This window comes from Botryllus schlosseri, chromosome 11 (genome assembly GCF_051294905.1).
Source record: "Botryllus schlosseri isolate E-star chromosome 11, Bs_hap1, whole genome shotgun sequence".
NCBI classification, from domain to species: domain Eukaryota; kingdom Metazoa; phylum Chordata; class Ascidiacea; order Stolidobranchia; family Styelidae; genus Botryllus; species Botryllus schlosseri.
In genome coordinates, this window is record NC_137246.1 from 7,754,747 (window position 1) to 7,774,978 (window position 20,232).

Below are 20,232 nucleotides of genomic sequence, written 5' to 3' on the forward strand. Positions count from 1 at the left end.
ATGTAAATCTATTCGCACAACTCGATGATGTTGATATAGTGTTACTAAAATTAATTATTACCTATTTACACAACATAAAAATAAAAATTCATGTTGTAGCAGGTTTCATGAACTCGTGCTTGATGAAACGAATGATGACAAGTAGGCTTTGAGTGAAAAATAATTATTTAGAGTAGTGACATTTTGTGACCAACGAATGTAAATCGATCATGATATTACAATATATGCATTCGTCAACATACCGACTTGGTGTAGAAACACTTTCACGTTTTTTGAATAACTGGATTCTCGAGACTTGCTACTTGTACGATGTATCGTTGGTGGGCAAACTATAACGACCAATTTGTATGATAGTATGTTTTAGTTGTATTGTTGTGAGGATAACCATGTGATGACTCAGCGCTTTTCGTTAGCAAAGTAGGTCGATTTGTGTGTAAGATGTAAGCACCGTAACTAGAAAACATATGTACTCTGTTGTTGGAGTAGCTGATTTATTGTTATGACATGGACATATCCTGAAGCCTTGGTTTGTTGTCTTACGAAAGATGAGGCGACCTCGGTGTCGTAAATTGTGTTAACTAAACTCGTATGGATACCACAATTGTGCTGGACTTACACATGGTATTCGCATACTGTACACATACAAACTTTTGTGTAAACAACTCTGGTGTTTCTGTTAATACTAGTTCTGTGTTGAACTACTTGATTATTACGATACATGAACAACCATTCAGACAATAAAGTTCTTGAGGTATCGAAACAGTTTGAAAGCACCACCAATCATTGTACAGGTTTGTAGCATGAGCGAATATTTTCGTGTAACATGAATATATTTCATATGTCTTCGGTAAGAAATGGGTTATGTGGGATAATAATTAGTATCGTAAAACTTGTTGTGTTTGATTGCATACTTTTTTAACATTGTTTGTTGTTGAAAGACGGGTGAGTTTACATTTAAATATAGTAAGCAGAGCAACTCAAGTAATAAATTTTACTCGTTTGAAAATCGACAACGGAAAAAATACCGATGAATGGAGTAACAGTAATAATATGTGTGGTATCTTATTTTTAGTGATATGCAACCAATCTTCTAAATCTTCTAATTTATCATGTCATAGAAAAGCCGATTGTTATGAATTCAAAACAAAAGTACATCGATTATCAGGACAAAGGGAATTGAGATCAACGCAGTATTTCGAAGTGGTATGTTCAGCAATCACTAAATGACAAAAATATCAAACTGTGCATACAACTCGGTTAGTTAAACGATACATTTACAAGTTTACCGAAATCTTGATTTATTAATGACAGCTTGATGATGTAAAGCTCAACCACTCCATTGTGTTTATTACAAAGTATTTGACACAGACAAAATATTGAACGAAGGCCCACCACTTGGTTTCATTACAAGGCGAGTGAAAATTGTTTTCTGTTGGTCAGGTATGATTTGCATTTAGTAAAACGATCTACGCCGATTAAGTGACGCTGTTTCATATCCGATGAGTGAGTGAAATTTCCTTATGGTTTGATTTAGTGGGTTAATTACCTGCGATTCAATCACATACAAGTAAGATCTTTTACGGGTTGAGTATTGTGACGACCTTTACTTTGACGAATGACAATGGGGAAAATTTCGATTGCATTGTCGGTGTATGTGTTGGACCAGTGATTCTAGTACACCTAACTATAGGATACATTTGGCAAACATCGTACAAATTGTTTCGTTGTGATGGTAACGACTTTCAGCGGTTTGGTTTCATGTCGGGAATTATTATTTGGAGGTTCAAAAACAATCAATACTACAAATGAACAACAATGCGAAACACGTTAAGTGAATTACAGTGTAGCAAGTACTTCCTTGATATTACGATTGTTGTGTACCAGACATTTCTAACTGAATTGAATGCATCTAGCAAACATATTCCAATTTACTTTTGTAATGATCAAAGTATGTGAAATGGTGCGAACGGATTAAGCATTAATCAAGCGGCGGTATGTCAATTCACCTAATGTGATATCTTGACACCGGATAATGTGCGAAAGTGTTTCAATTCTCACTGCTGATTACGATGATAAAGTATTGTACCGGTTATTGTTTAACAAAGGAAATTGTTGTTTCATCTTTAGTCTTGGTTAGTGGAGACAATTACATTTGTAAAATATTTTCTGATATCCGCGATACGCTGCGTGGTTTTTACGAACACGGCTTAATCTTCCCAGTCAAAACATTTCAGACATGTTAATCTAGTTCCACAAATCGATATGCTAATAACAATGTTTCTGTAAAGTTTGTTTGTATCGTAATAACCTTCAACACAACCCCGGTCTAATAATGTCATAATTTAATAATCAAGTCATGATCGACTATTACAAAATCTCATATGTCAAAATCAATGTGTTAATAAGAATGTTTACATCGTGAAAATTTTCAATATAACGCCTGCGTTCGATTGTAAGAAATGAATTCTCAACTACGTTGGTCAGACATTCAAATCTCGTATACTCAAATGTAATATGTTAATCTCAAACCGCCCACCGAGTAGTATTTACTTTGGTTTATAAAATATACCGAGTAGTAATTACTTTATCTTACAGAATAGTAACGACTTTTACAGTTGAACAAAAAAGACGATTTGGTGGTATATGACTACAACCGAACTTGCTTAGATTGTAGCGATTGTATGTACTCGCATAATCTTGTCTTCTTTCTGTACGGGTACTGTATAGTTGGTTGGCCGAGTTACAAACGGATTTACTTGACAAGGTTTACGGATTTACTTGACAAGGTTTTCATGATTGACTCTTTTGAGTATGGTAAGATGTTAAAATTTCGAGGCGTAATACTATTTCCATTAACTCAATTGCGACAAAAAAAAATACCCAGATAACTTGTTCAAGGCTTCTTTTGTTTCAAATCAACATGTGAATAATCAGTTATTGTGACAAGTTGAAATATCGTACCGAAGTTGCGAGTGGAAACAGTACGCGATTGTGTAAGTGTGAAGACAGCGAGATGGTGATCGTGTGAATAAATTAATCTGAAACGCATTGGAGTGAAAGTTTACCCAGTCTGTCTGGCGATCCTACTTCAAATCGCGATTTGACAAAGTAGGTTGAAATATTCCGATTCAACTCATCGCATTGCAACTCGATCGTGTTATGTGCAAGCGGTTGCCCCAAGTGTGAAATATTTACAACAGGTGCGATTTCATTGATTGACTTGATTGTGTGTAGTAACACATTAAAATATCGCGATAGCATAGTGAAATTATTTACTGAAACTCTATTTGACAAACGGAAAACTGTGAATAGAGTTGTAAGGTTTCATTACTTGTTTCAAATCAATATGCGTATAATCTCTAACTATGACTGGGGTTGAAAGTTGGTAGTCATGTTTTTCAAACATATTTCAATTCACACAATGTCAAGTCCAAATATTTCATTCTGGATTATTTGGATTTACCTTTAGTACATCTCGCGAGTGGATTTCCGACGCCGTACTATAACATTCTTAATAATACGGGTTCGAGGATTTTCATGATAGAGTTGACAAGTGATAAGATGTGTGTTTTTGTTAAGGGATTGATTTCAAGTTGATAAAGACAATAACTGTATAATGCACATACTTGTGATTCTTGATTCTTGTAGAGTTATAGTTGGTATTGATTCTATAGACGTGAAAACAGCGGCGCGGAATGTGCGAATAATCCGACGCGGCCGAATGTTAGCGTCAGTAATATTCAGGTTACGTTTGATTCGATAGATCGTGTTAAAAGGATTTCTCAAAGGATTTGAGTTGTGTCGAATCAACACATTCAAATACGAATCAACTTGATTTGTATATAGTGAGTTTCATTTCAAGTTGACAAATTGACACATTGATTGAATATTCTCATGATTTGTATCACGCAACTAAAGTCAACCACTCTTCCGAAGTGTCAAAACATATAGCGATCGCGTGCAAGTGCCAAATTGTTGGTTTTCGAATCACAGTCTGCGCCGGTTCTGTTATTCATTACTTATTACTTGATAGTAAAAACCATCGACATATTAAACTGTAGCGATTGGGATGTAAGTAATGACAAGACACAAAAATGGTTATGTCTTAGGTGTTATCTTGTGGGCGATCGTAGGATTTTACAAATATTTCACACCTTTTTTCGAAGTGATAGTATGTTAACGCGGCTATTGTTGGTATTTGAATCGCCGTCTACGCCGGCTCTGTGGTAAACTAATTACTAAAGTAACACCATGCGACTGATTCCTAGATTTGGTAAACTATTTCGCACTGACTGGATTAGCGTAATAATCGATAGTAGCACACGACTGCACGGAAACAATTCAGCGCGCAGGTCATTCGAAATATAGGTCGCACGCACTGCTAAATCCTCTTGCAAGCCGCGTTTCCGTTTGTGCGGTTATTGTTGGTGACTCGTACATATTCAACACCGCGCGAGAGATGCCTGAAAGTGCGAATCACGACCGCACCCATAAGAACACATGGCGAATCACCACAGATCCCGTAAGAATACACGACAGGCGAATCACCGCCACCGCCTATAGCAAAAAAGGCGAGTCACCACCCCGGGTTTTCAGGCACCTCACCGCCGCAGCCTATACCCGAAAGTACGAATCACGACCGCATCCATAAGAACACATGGCGCATCACCGCCGAGAGGGTGGTCTAAAAAGGCGCATCACCACCACGAGTTTCCAGGCGCGTCACCGCCGCACCCATAAGAACACATGGCGAGTCACCACAGATCCCGTAAGAATACATGACAGACACATTTATCATTGTTAGCATGTCGCCGCACGTATACCCGAAAGTACGAATCACGACCACGAGTTTTCAATACGAGTCACCGCCGCGTCCATAAGAATACAGTTGGCCGGGAAACAATTCCGCACGCAGGTCATTCGAAATATAGGTCGCACGGACTGCGTAAATCCTCTTACAAGCCACGTTTCCGTTTGTGCGGTTATTGTTGGTGACTCGTACATATTCAACACCGCGCGAGAGATGCCTGAAAGTGCGAATCACGACCGCACCCATAAGAACACATGGCGAATCACCACAGATCCCGTAAGAATACACGACAGGCGAATCACCGCCACCGCCTATACCTGAAATTACGACTTGACACCGGTTGAGCGATCCCTATACCTGTAACGTTATCATGGCTATATCAGCTAAGTTAACATACCGCCGCGGTCTATACCCGAAAGTACGAATCATCGCCGCGTCCATAAGAATAACGATATATCGAAGTCGTATTCACCGTAAACGTTAGGATTCCCTCGAATACCAGACGGCAGGTCATCACCGCAGCCTATACCGAAAGGGTGGGGTCACCAACACGAGTTTTCAAGGTATATCATCACCTCAGCCTATACCTGAAAGGGTGGGGTCATCACCGCGCCCATAAGAAACAATGGCAGGTCACCACCACATAGGGGGTCTAAAAGGGTGGGGTCATCACCCCGGGTTTTCAGGCAGGTCACCACCCCGCCCATAAGAGCCCATGCAAAAAAACGTTAGTTCGCGACCGATCGTATATACTACTAACGTAACACCTTGATAGCTTCCACATCTTACGTTTATATATACCTTCTGTTATCGGCACAACAAAGTATTTAAAAATATCAAAACAGATTCAACATACTACATCTCTTGCAAAGGCTTTTGCTTTCATTCAAGTTGTCATCAAACTTCTTTGAATCCTCCTTTGTGGTGAGTGGCTTTTGAATTCTTATAGGATCAATTCCGATATCGTTTTATCATATACAATCTATGGCGGAATAAAAGTTTCGGATAAGTTCTAAATCGAACACAATTTTCCACACAAAAGTCAATTGCCACACGAAATGCCTAATGCCACGGTCTCATTTTACAAGGTATGGCGAGGAAACGTGGTGGTACGTTCCATTATAGCTAAACACCGATGAATTGCGGGTTCGAGCCTGACACGTCGACTCCATAATTCCTACCGAAGTGTTGATCGTTTATCTAGGCTCCTCCTCGCCATCTGATCCCCATAGTCATGTCTTAAAAATCCTAGGAGTGGGCCGTGCTATGCTATAAGTGGGCAGATGGTTGTCGATGAACTCGGCACTTGGTGAATTCGGCCCTCTGGAAATTTTGAAATGAAGTGTATTTACAGCTATTAATATGAATTATCAAACTAATAATAGTATTATTTTGTGATTCGTCAATCTTGTAAGGAGGTCAGGGCATCCGTATATCACGCAGTCACGGCGTGATTAGATCACGGATTGCGTAGCCGCAGGAAATAACGCAGCGCTCATATACCGACCACGCGCGGTCTGCTTGGAATCAATGGCGTGAGTGACGGGCCTGTGTCGTGTAAGTTTTGAGAAGATGGATCTTGGCGTTGTATGTGAGATCGAAACTGTGGATGATAAAGCGGCGCTTCGTCGTTTATTGATCACGACAAGCCAGTGTTCCTCATCAACAAATGTTTCGCATGATCACGTCCAAATAAATTATTTTTTGCCTTTGGAGAGACGATTCCACTCTGGGGTTAGGGTGTCTCGATAACAGGGTTGAAGGATCCCAAGATTACGAGATCTACCACGAGCCACGACATGTTTAAATTTTCTTTTAGATACTGTTCATTCATATTAAATGCATTTCTAGTGCGAACGTGTTCTAGTGCCAATTTCTCCAAGGGCCGAGTTCACCAAGTGAAGAGCGTCGCGTTATTTCCCGCGATGACGCAATCTGTGATCTAATCACGCCGTGACTGTGTGATCTACGTATGCCCTGACACCCGTAAAACATTGACAACCACTCAAAGTGCCAAATTCACCGGCAAATATTCCAGAACCAATCATGCTGACCGGTACCGCTACGAGATCTACCACGACCGAATTCACCAAGTGCCGATTTTGTGCAGCCGCATTCACGAAGTGCCGAGTTCACTGGTAATCGGGCAGATACGGAATAATATTAATAAGAACCGGCCTGGTGTAAAATGACAAGTGTAGTCGAACCCCCACCATGAACACCACAAACAAACATCTAACATGGAAAAGAAATTACCTTTACAGCCTTCGACAAACACAATTACCATTGAAACCAGCAATTTAGGTCTTATTCTAAAGCAGAATAACAACTGTTTTAGCGGACATATCAAATCAAATGTTGGAAAGTTCATGTAAAATAGCCTAAAATTTTATCTTACTGTGACCATATTGAGCGAAATTCTCTGGGCCAACTTAAACAAGCTGCGTTTGGTTTCAACGATTAATAATCTTGTCACTGGATTCGAGGTATAATTGCACTCAAATATCAAATTTTGCTCCATTAATCAACATCAAGTTGAAAATATCCATTCTTGCACCAACTTTTATGAAATCACGAATCAGTGTTCTACAGGTATGTATCTATATGACTTATATACCAAGAAAATCCAAGCATAAATATTATGATATACCTTAGGTATAGGTACCGGTAATTCAGATGTTTGAAGCGACATGGACAACTAGATAATTATAGTGGTCTAATTTCACCAAATTAGAGCGAAATGTCAGCAATATAATTGTAATCTAATTCGGAAAAACGGTTTAGCTTTTAACCTGGAAAAACTGAAACTTTTCTATAGTTGTCTACACCTGTTTTGCAGAAAGTCAAACAGCTCTAGGCGTCATATACTACAGGCAATTCGAAATACCCCATAAGCTATATGCTACTACGTATATACCTTTAACCCGCTACCTCAGTCAGTCACAATTCCTATATATTTACGGCATTTACCTTACAGAACGAGCGAACTATGCTTGGCTGCGACCTGTTGCGCGTCTAATCTTTGTCCGGCGCGATGACGTAAAATTTGAATCGCTGAAATATTCTAGGAGTCACGCATCGATAATCATATTCCTAAACGTACAACATCTCACTTATTTAGTTATTCTCTGAATAAAACTATTAGCCATACTCGTTGAACATGCAAGATTACCGAAAGAGCGAATATATATATAATGAAGATCATGTATATCAGAAGAAAACAAAACTGTTCGACCTTAGAGCAACAACACGAATATACAACACCGGTTACATACTCACGCAATTAAACGACAGGAGAACATTGTTTTCTAATGGACAGAACGAAGCTACCGCATTAGATCGAACAAAACCGGATAGGAATTCATCATGATTGAATGTACCGACAAAGTCATCCTTTCTACGTATTTTAGTCATACCCGCGAGAGATAGAAAATTTGCATTATTAGATTAACTACCGGATATAACGAAGCCTAATGCATGAGATGGAACAACACCGAGTATGAATTTATTCTGATTAAATATAACCACAAGACCATCCTACTACGTATTTTAGACATTCCCTCGACACTTAGAAAATCAGAACCTAATCGAGATGATCCCGGATGATCCTTTTACGGTTTTGTGTTTGTTGGGCCGGGATTCGATAGTTCACCTTGGTCAAACGCTGCAGTCTCAGCAGAAAACGTCGGTGTCGACAACACGATTGATATTGACCGATGTATCCAATTGCCTATTTTGTAATTTTACAACGCGATAAAACCATCGAGTAAATCAGTGAACAGTGTGGAAATATCGATGTGATAGCGAGGACTCAGAGTCATTCCAATGTGGCTTATTGGTATGACATTGTTATCGGCTGTGCTTGATGGCATTCGATCTGCATCAAAATTACCGGCTATGATAATGTCTGTGGATCGAAGGCTTACTCCCCGATGTTTGTATACCAACACATTGCATGCAATGTCACACACCTCCATTTACGCGTATACTGGTGTGGGCAAATAAGCGCGATGTATGTCTGGATGGTATTTGTTCGTGGAAACACAGGGTGTAACATGTTTACTTTGAATATTGTTCATTGGTTTATCGATTAAGAGTTGATATCCGGATCCGATTACATACTTTATCAGGGTTTCTGATTTCAAACTGAATGTCGAGACATACATTGACCAATAAAGACACAATATAGTAAACATGCGGGGGAAAACTCGACCTGGAATTGTTTTCGCGATGGGTGACATAAATCCAACCGCTTTCCGAACACCGTTATCCACATATCAACCATCGTTGAGGAGGTGTTTTATTCAGACATTTTGACTTTGGAAAATCCAACACACGAACCCGGACATCACAGAACTATCGAAGCCTATTGTCTAATTTTCCAAAACATGCATTGCGGTGTACAAGAGCATATTGTATGTGGTTAAACGATAATATTGATGTGATACGACTGATAGGGGTATACTCTGAAACCTGTAGTCCGTGTATATTTCCGTCACTGTTCGTTGTAATTAATTTCGAACTGTCACCCAATACAACAAATACCAAATTGTCAGGTGTGTTTGTCAGATTTCAAAATGAAAATGGTTTTGTTACTCTAGGAAAGCTAGATGACCAAGAGAAAATGTATTGTTACACTGGGTAAACGCCATATCTCCAAAGGAAAATGATATTTTTACTCAGGTAAACGACGGACCGCCAAGTAAAATGGTTTGATGCTCAGGAAGAAAATATATTTCCAAGTGAAAATGGTTTGTTGCGCAGGGAATAAATATATTTCCAAGTGAAAAAGGTTTGTTACCCAGGAAAAATAGATTTCCAAAGGAAAAGGGGTTTGTTACTCTAGGAAACGATAGACCTCCAAGAGAAAATGTATTAATTGTTACACAGGGTAAACGATAAATCTCCAAAGGATAATGGTATTTTTACTCAGGTAACGGCTGACCTCCAGGTGAAAATGGTAATTTTACTTGGGTAGGTATGGTATGTTTAGTGTCGTTGGTATTGTTAAACGTTGTCGCCGGTAGCTGTTGGTATACTATTACGAGTGTGAAAAGGATTTGCACTTCCTGTGCAGAGTATCGCGATAGTGAACATATTTTTCGCGTGACGAAACAAGATCGCTGTGTAAATGTTAATGCATGCATTTCCATTACCGAGTTGCTGTACAATAGAGATGACTCTACATTAGACCGTGCTGTGTACTGTGATTAAAACCACAAGACCACATGTAAATCTATTCGCACAACTCCATGATGTTGATATAGTGTTACTAAAATTAATTATTACCTATTTACACAACATAAAAATAGCAATTCATGTCGCAGTAAGTAAGTTTCTTGAACTCGTGCTTGATTAAAACGAATGGTGACAAGTATGCTTTTGAGTAAAAAATAATGTAGTGACATTTTGAAACCAACGAATGCAAATCGATCATGATATTACAATATACGCTTTCGTCAACATAACGACTTGGCGTAGAAATACTTTCACGTTTTTTGAATAACTGGATTCTAGAGACTTGTTACTTGTACGATGTACCATTGGTGTGCAAACTATAACGACCATATTGTATAATAGTATGTTTTAGTTGTATTGTTGTGAGGACAACCATGTGATGACTCACCACTTTTCGTTAGCAAAGTAGATTGATTTGTGTGTAAGATGTAAGCAGCACCGTAACTGCCGCACCCCAAACCCCCCAATTGGGGGGGGGCCCGAGCTCGATGGGGGGCCCAAAATTATTTCATGAATTAGCATAAATCATAGAGTATTTTTTGAAAATTTATGCAATTTTTTCAAAATTTTTTCGCGCTGCGCGCGAATTCAAGTAGCCCTTTATCTTTATTATTGGATATTGGGCCATTACCGCGCCACGACCTACCAAGACATACAATCAAGTTTTAGGCCATATAACATGCGACTCCAAGAAGTGTGCCAGAACGATTGGCAGCGAGAAAAGCTTGGCCGAAAAGGTCTATATGCCCTTATGCAGACCAAAGACTTCGCTATATATACAAAATACATATAGGTTTAATTGTCCATAGGCGCCTAAGTGACTGGCGCCGAATGTTCCTGTCTTTGCGATCTGAACCTCACAGGACAAGTACCATCCCGCTGGGAAAAATTTTATGCCAGCGAAGAAATACAAATTTGAAATCGTGTGAGTCTCTTAGTTTAGAAGCCTACGTTTGGGCGGTTCTATATTTTTTGATATAGCAGACTAGAAGTCACGAAATAACATCATGTAACAAAGACATATCAACGGTTCCACCCGCCCGAAGATGATTATTTATTATTTACGGGCCCTCCCGTTTTCAAGACACTTCACTTTTTTTTTTTTTTTTTTTTTTTTTGCGGCTCTCCGGAAACCCAGACTTTCACAGGGCTTCTCTCATCTGATATAAGCCCTGCTACGGTCTGGGGGTTTTATTATATGTTATATTCAAATTAAATAACTCAGTTGAAATTAAATATATCTATTTTTTTTTTCCTTTGTTTTTGTTCGCGATGGCTGATCTCGTGTGCCTTAGTGCAACCAAATACTCCAATAGCTGCGTCGGGCTTAGAGCGGCAGTATTTCCATTTGCGTGGAAAAAGCTAACCGCCGGACGCAAGCAGTTTGGGGGTCTTTGGGTTGCCTCCCTCTCCTCCCCAGGACAAGTTTTTTCTGATTTTTATTTTTGGTTGGCGTTTGGATTGACCAAGGTTTATCTTGGAACCCAACATACCAACCAAAGTTTTTAGTTTTCTTCTTATTTTCTTCCTTTGCATGTGTAGCAGATACTATGCTTTTTCTAGTTTATCTGTCAAGTCTTTCATTTCTGCGTCAAGATCTTGGAATATTTTCAGTCTTTGCCGGAGCGTGCCACACGTTTTTTGGAGGATCTCCGTTACTACGTTTTTCATATTTGGTGGTTTGTCGTTTTCGAATTCTAGTTTTATTCGGTTTTGGATTATTTTTTGTTTGTATATAGCCAGAATCACCCCTGCTTGGTTTTTTCTTTCTTCCGTTTCTTTTCCATTGATCACGTGACCTTCTGTTATTTTTATGCGGTTTCCAATTGGGTCTCGGATATAGTTTTGGAGTTTTTCCAGAATTTCTTGGGCGGCGGGACATTCATATACAATATGTCGTGCCGTTTCCTCCGTGTGGCCGCATTGTCGGCATTTGGTTTTAGCTATTTTCCCGTATTTGTCGTACAGGATATTTTTTGTCTTTCTTTTCGCGCCGAAGAGGTACCCCTCGTGCGCTACTCTGAAGGACGTAATTTTTTCTTTGTTGGTTATGATCCGTTCTACACTTCCTGTTAGGAAGTGGATGTTTCCCCACTCGATGTTTGAGTGGGGGGTGGGGCCCGAATATTTATTTTCAAAATTAGCCTTAATAGCCTGATAGAATTGTTTCTGAGTGGCTTCCTTCAGTTTTTCCAGGGGCCAGCTCAGAGTTTCTATCTTTTTTACGATTTCTTTCCATTCCCTCGGAAGTATCGTTTTGTGAGGCATGTTATTTGAAAATAGGGCCTTGTTCCATTTTCGTATAGTTGGGCCCAAGCAGTATAGGGCATGGAAGTGCCAAAATTCCGTCGGTTTTTTTATGGCGGCTAATATTTTGGCCTTTTCCGCCTTGACAGCTTTTATCTTGGACTGGATATGCGGGATCGCCATTCCGCCTTGGATTTTCTGCCGGATAAGGGTTTTCCGAGCCACCATCTCCATTTTTTCGGGGTACCACACGAATTCGAAAAATAGCCTGTTTATGGTCGTTGATATTTCCATAGACGGGGTGCTGGATACTATCTTGTTTATTATTTTGGGTACTATGATTGTGTTTAATACTAACTGTTTTCCATACCATGTCAAATTTCTTTTTCTGAAGTCGAGGAGTTGTCCTCGTATGGTCTGTATCGTTTTTTCCCAGTCTTCGTTTTCCTGTTTTTCACCAAAATGTTGGCCCAATATTTTTATTTTTAATTTGGTCTGGTTTTGAAAGTGTCCCGCTATGTATCTATCTTTCGGATTATTAAGAGCAAGAATTTCCGTTTTATTTTCGTTTAATTCTTGCCCCGTGGCTCTTTTCAATAATTCGAATTCCTTGTAAACATGTAGGACTGATTCAAAGTCCTTGGTCGTCGTTGTAATATCGTCCGCATATTGTTGGAGCTTTGTTGCGTGTTTGCCGATTTTAATACCCCGGATGTTCGGATTTTCCCTTATGCGCTCGGCTATTGGTTCGGCTGCGATAGAGTACAAATAGGTACTGAGGGGGCAACCTTGTCGGAGGCCCCTTTTTACGTGGATGTTTTTTGTGTTAGCCCCGTTTATATATATCCTGTTGGTTGAGTTTTCATATATTGTTTTTATGAGCTTGGTGATTTTCCTTCCCATGTTAAATTTTTCCATGATCTCAAATAGCAGTTGATGTGATATGAGGTCAAAAGCCTTTCGTTGGTCGAAATTGGCTATGACCACCGGGATATTTTTTGATTCTGTGTATTCTTTAATTGATCGCACGTTTCTCAGTATGTCTGTCATTTGTCTACCGGGGATAGCTGATTTTTGCGTATCCCCGATAATTTCTCCAATAACCTCCCTTATCCGGTTGGCGAGAATTTTCGAAAGGATCTTGTAGTCGACGTTCGTTAAGGATATTGGGCGCCAATTTTCAAGGTGTTGTGGGTCGCCCTTTTTAAACAACAGTTTTACCGCTGAGGTTCCCCATGAATCGCATATTGTTCCGAAAAGGATAGCGTTATTATACAGCTGCCATAGGTCACCTTTTTTACCAGTCCAAAAAAGGTTTTATAAAACTCGGCTGATATGCCATCTGGTCCGGGGGATTTGTTTGAGGTCTGCTCTTTCACTGCCCGTTCTATTTCTTGCTCCGTGATGGTGGAGTCTTGGAGCTCCGCTTGATCTTCTGTAAGGGCTTTGTTTATGGAGTTTATAAGTTTTTTCCTGTCTCCCTCCGGTCCTGTGTGGGTTTGACCCCAAAGTTTGTTATAAAACCCCCAGGTGGCGTTTAGAATCTCCTCCTTCTTTTCTACCCGTCTGCCGTCTTCCTCCGCGACCGCATCTATTACTTTCTGAGACCGTCTGTTATTTAATTTGGTATAGAACGAATGCGTCGGTTTTTCCTCTTTCTCTAATTGATCTTTATAGTGTATTTTCATGAGGAATGTTAGTTTGTCCTTTTCCAGTTGTTTTAGGTTTTTCGTGATTTGTTTCCGTTCATCTGGTGTTGTGGTGGGATTTTCTTTTATTTTACCCAGCGGTCTCTTTGTTTGTTTTGCAATTTTTGTTTTTCTTGGCCAAATTGGATGGAGACTGTTTTTATTTTTTCTTTCCATTCATCCCACCACAATTGTAGGCTTCCGTATTTCGCTTTTTCCAAAGAGTGTTCCGTAAAAAGGTTTTTTATGATGGTCTGAAATTCCTGGTTTTGATAATGTGACGTATTGTTGATCCATAACCCTTTTCCCCACTTAAGGTGTTTTTTAGGTGTTATTACGATCTTTTGAAAGTAGGTATGGTCTGCGACGGCGTTCGTTTTATATTCGCATTTTCGGGTGTTTATGCAGAGGTTCTTTGTCATATAGACCCGGTCTATCCTCCTGGAGTTAAACGGTTTGTTGATAGAATATATTCTTTTTTCTGGCTCTCGCCATCGAAATACATCGTGGAGGTCTTTTCCGTTGGTAAAGTTGCGCCACTTGGCTGCTACTAGAGAGAGCCTAAAGTTACTGGTGTGTTCTACATCTTTGATTGATGTCACCATGTTAAAGTCCCCTGCCACGATAATCGATCCCTGTTGTTGTTGGATAGCTTGGATCGTTTCGTCGTAAAACTGTTCTTGGAGTTTTATGTTGGTGTGTGGTGCGTAGACATTATATATACTAACCACATGTTTCTGATCTTTTGTGCTTATCGTGACACTTTGTAGTCTGTGCGGGACGTGGATCTCATGGTGTACGTTCATGTCCTGCAACCACTCTTTCCTAATGAATATAAGGGTTCCTTGGTAATATAACTTTGTGGGTTGGTTGACCCACGCGTCGTTTTTTTCAAGGCAATTGGTGTATAACTCGAGATCATGTTTTTCGGCCCATTTTGTAACAGCATTCTTTTGAATTTTGTGCGTTTCTTGTACGCAATACACGTTTACTTTCTCAGTTTTCATAAATTGTTTTATCAGATTCCAGTGTACGTCTAATCCGTTTACGTTGATCGTCAAGATTGACAAAGGCGCGTTTATTTCTTCGAAGGAGCTGAAGATGATGCCGAAGTGGTGTTTGCATCTCTCCTTGTGGTGCTTGTGAATGTTGGCCTAAGTGCGGTTGACTTTTTACTCGCCATCCTGATTTCAGGACTTTCTTCACTCCGCCTTTTTATTGGCGATGCCGGTATATTATTACGGAAAGTGTATTCAGACATGGTTTCCGGGACACTCGGCAGCCTTATGTGTGCCGGTGTCCTCGGTTCTGGTGTTGCGGTTGTGGTATCGGACATTGTTGTCCATACGGACGTCTGTGATGAAAAGGATGCTACATGTCTTGCAGTTGCACCATCTTTCGGGCTATCCGTCCCTTCTTTCTCGTCATTCTCATTACTCTGTTCTGAGTTTTCGTCATTATCTATATATTCTTCTTGTTCCTCTTCTGCTTGTTCCACCTCAGGTTCCTCGCCTATGATCAGGTTGCCTTCGGAGGAAGACTCACTGGTCATGTTATGCTCCTCAGCTTTCTCAGCTTCCTGAGCTGTAGGGTACTCTTGTTTCAAGATGGGGCATTCTTGGCGTCTATGGCCTGGGGTTTTGCATTCCATGCAAACTACCAGGCTTTTGCAGTTTCTTGCCGTGTGACCGGATTGAAGACAATTATAGCACTGTGGTGCATATTCACCGGGTGGCCGGTAAACCTTGCACCACAGCTTTCTAATCTTTATAACCGGTGGTAGCTTGCCTCTTTTATAATTTTTGATCATTAGTCTTCGGTATCCATTATGGATTTCGCTACCTCTGTGATTTACTCTGATCATTTTAATGACTGTGCCGCAGTCATGTTTATGTATTTCATCTCTCACTTCACTGTCAGAGGCTTCAGTTGGAACCGCCCTTACGTTGATGCTTTCATATGGCGTTGAAGCCTCTGCAAAGGTTATTTGTCCTGTTTCTATTGACAAGCCGTCTTGCCATGCAAGCAGAAGGTCGTTCTTTGTTTTTGCCATCTCATCGTTGTTTTTTATCGTAATATTATAGGTAGTAGGGCCTATCTGGTAGACAGACTCTATCTGCGCGTTTAGGTGCTTCGTTTCGCTGCATTCTATAATCGCAGCGAGCACCTGTTGTGTATTTGTATTCTCAGGAACGGTAGCGTCCAAGGAACGTGGTCTACCGTCTATGTCCATGTCACGCTTAGCTTGTAGGCTATCGGAAAACGATAGCTGTAGCAGAGTTTGCTGTCTGTTTGTTGAAGCGCGCTTTGTTTAGTTCCTAAGTGCGATACGCCGGTTTCGCTACGCAAAGAGCTGTACGAACGCCGACTAGGCGGTGTCGTAGCGCGTTTCTAATTAGTCCAAAGGTCGCAGACAGGCTCCCGTCGCCTTAAGCGAAAGGCGCGGGAGAGAATAAGGTAAAGTAGAGACTTGACTCTCGAGAGAGAGTCAAGTCTCTAAAGAATAGACTCAACAAGTCCTGACTCACGAAGACGAGTCAGGACTCGAAGAGGAAAGACTCTAACTAGAGTTGACTCCCGAAGACGAGTCAAGCTCTAGTAGAGGTAGATACAGACTCCTTCGAGACTCGACTCGGGAAGAGGAGTCAAGTCTCGAGGAGGGAGGAGGGGTGAGTCTGAAGGAGACTCAAAGTAGAAGTAGGAAAATCCGGCGACGAAGAAGGAGGTAGGAGAAAATAAGCCTAAGTAAAAGAAAAATTAAACCTAGGTACAACGAAACTTATCTAACGTTTACGGTAACTACAACGGCCACAGCGGCTCAATTGAAGATCTTTATACCTGAAAATAGCCGTTACGTACTTACGCGTTGCGTTACCTTAATACAACCAAATACTCAGCTCTACCGGTAAATCTAATTTCGTGAGTAGAGAGGACAATAAATTGATAGGATTATATATGCAATCACCGATCTGATTGACCGATTTTATCATAAATTATCGAAAATTTTCGCGCTTCGCGCTGGCTCACAATACAGTACAGGTAATTTCGTGACAAACGCGAGCAACGTGATGGGGGGGGGGTCGTTTTATCACCCTATGGGAGCCCAAGACCCACGTTTTTTGAGGCCGGACGAGGTGCTGTTTCGTTCCTGCCAACGGGTATACGCCCGAAGATGTTTAATTATTATTGAGTGGTCCTACCTTTTCAAACACACCTCACTCAGCTCTACCGGCAAATCTGATTACGTGAGCAGAGAGAAGATAAAAATTGATAACAATGCATGCAATTCCCGATCATACTGACCGATGAAATCATGAATTCTAGAAATTTTGCGCGCTTCGCGCGCTTAGGTCACGAAAGCTGATTCACTAAAGAAACTCCCAATGATTATGATGAATAGTGGTAAACAGTGTATCGCCGGAGGGGGGTCTGGGGGGCGACGCCCCCCAGACGTTCGGTCTATAACCCTATGGGGGGCCCAAGACCAAAGTTTTGGGGGGGGGCCTGACGAAGTGCTGTTACGGCCCTGGATGTAAGCACCGTAACTAGAAAACATATGCACTCTGTTGTTGGAGTAGCTGATGTATTGCTATGACATGGACATATCCTGAAGCCTTGGTTGGTTTGTTGTCTTACGAAAGATGAGGCGACCTCGGTGTCGTAAATTGTGTTAACAAAACTCGGATGGATACCACAATTGGGCTGGACTTACACATGGTATTCGCATACTGTACACATACAAACTTTTGTGTACACAACTCTGGTGTTTCTGTTAATACTAGTTCTGTGTTGAACTATTTGATTATTAAGATACATGAACAACCATTCAGACAATAAAGTTCTTGAGGTATCGAAACAGTTTGAAAGTACCACCAATAATTGCACAGGTTGCACGATTATTTTCGTGTAACATGAATATATTTCATATGTCTTCGGTAAGAAATGAGTTATGTGGGATAATAATTAGTGTCCTACAGTAAAACTTGCTGTGTTTGATTGCATACTTTTTTATCATTGTTTGTTGTGGTTTTGAAAGATGGGTGAGTTTACATTTAAATATAGTAAGCAGAACAACTCAAGTAATAAATTTTACTCGTTTGAAAATCGACAACGGAAAAAATACCCATGAATGGAGTAACACTATCAATATGAGTGGTATATTATTTTTCGCGGTATGCACCAATATTCTAAGCATAACTTGTCAAAAATTTATCATGTCATAGAAAAGTAGTTGGTTGTTATGAACTCGAAACAAATGTACTTCGATTATCACGATGATGGAAATTACGATCAACACAGTATTTCGAAGTGGTATGTTCAACAATCACTAGATGACAATAATATCAAACTGTGCATACAACTCGGTTAAGTAAACAATACAGTTACAAATCGGATGTAAGCTTGATTTACAGATTACAACCTGATGATGTAAAGCTCAACCACTCCGGTGTGTTTATTGCAAAGTATTTGACACAAACAAAATATTGAATGAAGACTTCGGTTTCATTACCAAGCTAGTGAAAATTGTTTTCTATTGGATGGATATGATTTACCTTTAGGAAAACGATATAAACCGATTAAGCGACGCTGTTCCATATCCGTCGAGTGAGTGAAATTTCTTTGGGATTAATTTATCGAGTTAACTACCAGCGATTCAATCACATCCAAGTAACGTATTTTAGTGGCCGAGTATTGTGACGACATTTACTTTGACGAATAACAATGGAAAAATTTCCAATTTCTCTGATCGTGTGCGTTACACAAATTCTAGTACGCATTCAGTGAACATCCTACAAATTGACAACAACTTTCATTAGTTTGGTTAGATGATGAAAATTATTCTGGAGGTTCAAATCGATAACACTGCTATGAACAGCAATACAAACACATTTTTTGTAGATTTCAGTGTAGCACATACTTCGATATTATTATGGGTTTTGTATTAATCAAGACCGGTTGAATAGAATCCGTCCAGTAAAGATACCTCCATTTACTTTTTGATGATCAAAGTCTTTGAGTGTGACCTCGTAATGTTTTTAAATTTCGCACATTTTCGACAGAGAGTGTGAAAAGAGTTTAACACGGATTAAATGACGCCGCCCCGTAGCCTAAAGTGATATTTTCGTACTGCGTAATTTGAGTATGTTTCAATTCGATGTCGCAGATCTCGACAATAAAGTATTGCACCGGTTGTTAATCAGCAAACGAAATTGTTGTTTCATCTTTAGTCTTGGTTACTGGAAACAATTACATTTGTAAAATATTTTATGATATCCGGGATACGCAGAGTGATATGTACCAAGGTGGAATGATTTTCCAATCATGAACATTTCAGACACGCATAGTTTTACAACTCAATATGTTAATAACAACGGTACTGAAAAGTTTGTTGCTGTCATAATAACCTTTACCACAACACCGGATCTAATTAACACGAATAATTTAATAATTAAGTCATGATAGACCGTTACAAAATCTCCCATGTCAAATCGATGTGTCAATCCTTATGTTTACATCATGATAATTTTCAATATAACGCCTGCGTTCGATTGTAAGAAATGAATTCTCAACTACGTTGGTCAGACTTTCAAATCTCGTATACTCAAATGTAACATGTTAATCTCAAACCGCACACCGAGTAGTATTTACTTTGGTTTATAAAATATACCGAGTAGTAATTACTTTATCTTACAGAATAGTAACGACTTTTACAGTTGAACAAAAAAGACGAGTTGGTGGTATATGCCTAAAACCGAACTTGATATGTATTTTAGGTTGCAGTGATTGTATGGACTCGTGTGTGCTTGGCTGTTTTTCTTACTGATACTGTTTGAGTTGGTCGGGTAACGGATTTACTTGACAATGTTTTTGTGGTTGACTCTTTGAATATCGTAAGTTGGTAAGATGTCGAGACGTAATACTATTTCCGTACACTCAATTACAACAAAACATAATCAGCATTCAGATAATCCGTAAGCTATAAGTGGATTTAAAACTTGATGCTGTTTTGTGGTTAACTCAAGTCAGTGGTCATGTTTATGTTGATTTCAGGAATGATCATGACGAGTTGGCCGGGTAAATTAGGTAATGTGGTAGTAACTATATGACCGTACAGAGTTGCTGACATTCCAATATCTTTTACGCTGTAATATACGGATTCACTTGTGATCATTTAATTCTCAGTTATTGTTCAGGCATTCAAATCTCGTATACTCAAAATGTAATAGGTTATGTCAAGTCGTATATGTA

General features: G+C 39.8%; 1 pseudogene across 3 annotated transcripts in view; it reads right to left on the bottom strand.

Moving 5' to 3' along the window:
* Positions 1 to 16,879, bottom strand: part of LOC145450005 (peptidyl-prolyl cis-trans isomerase pseudogene) — a 430,289-nt pseudogene extending 413,410 nt beyond the window's left edge. For 2 of the 3 annotated variants that reach the window (XR_013918397.1, XR_013918398.1), the window contains exon 1: positions 16,859 to 16,878. The product of XR_013918397.1 is annotated as a peptidyl-prolyl cis-trans isomerase pseudogene, transcript variant X1 (transcript). Of the gene's footprint in view, positions 1 to 16,858 lie in introns of all 3 variants that reach the window. The other variant, XR_013918399.1, reaches the window with a different exon arrangement.
* Positions 16,880 to 20,232: the final 3,353 nt, after the last annotated feature.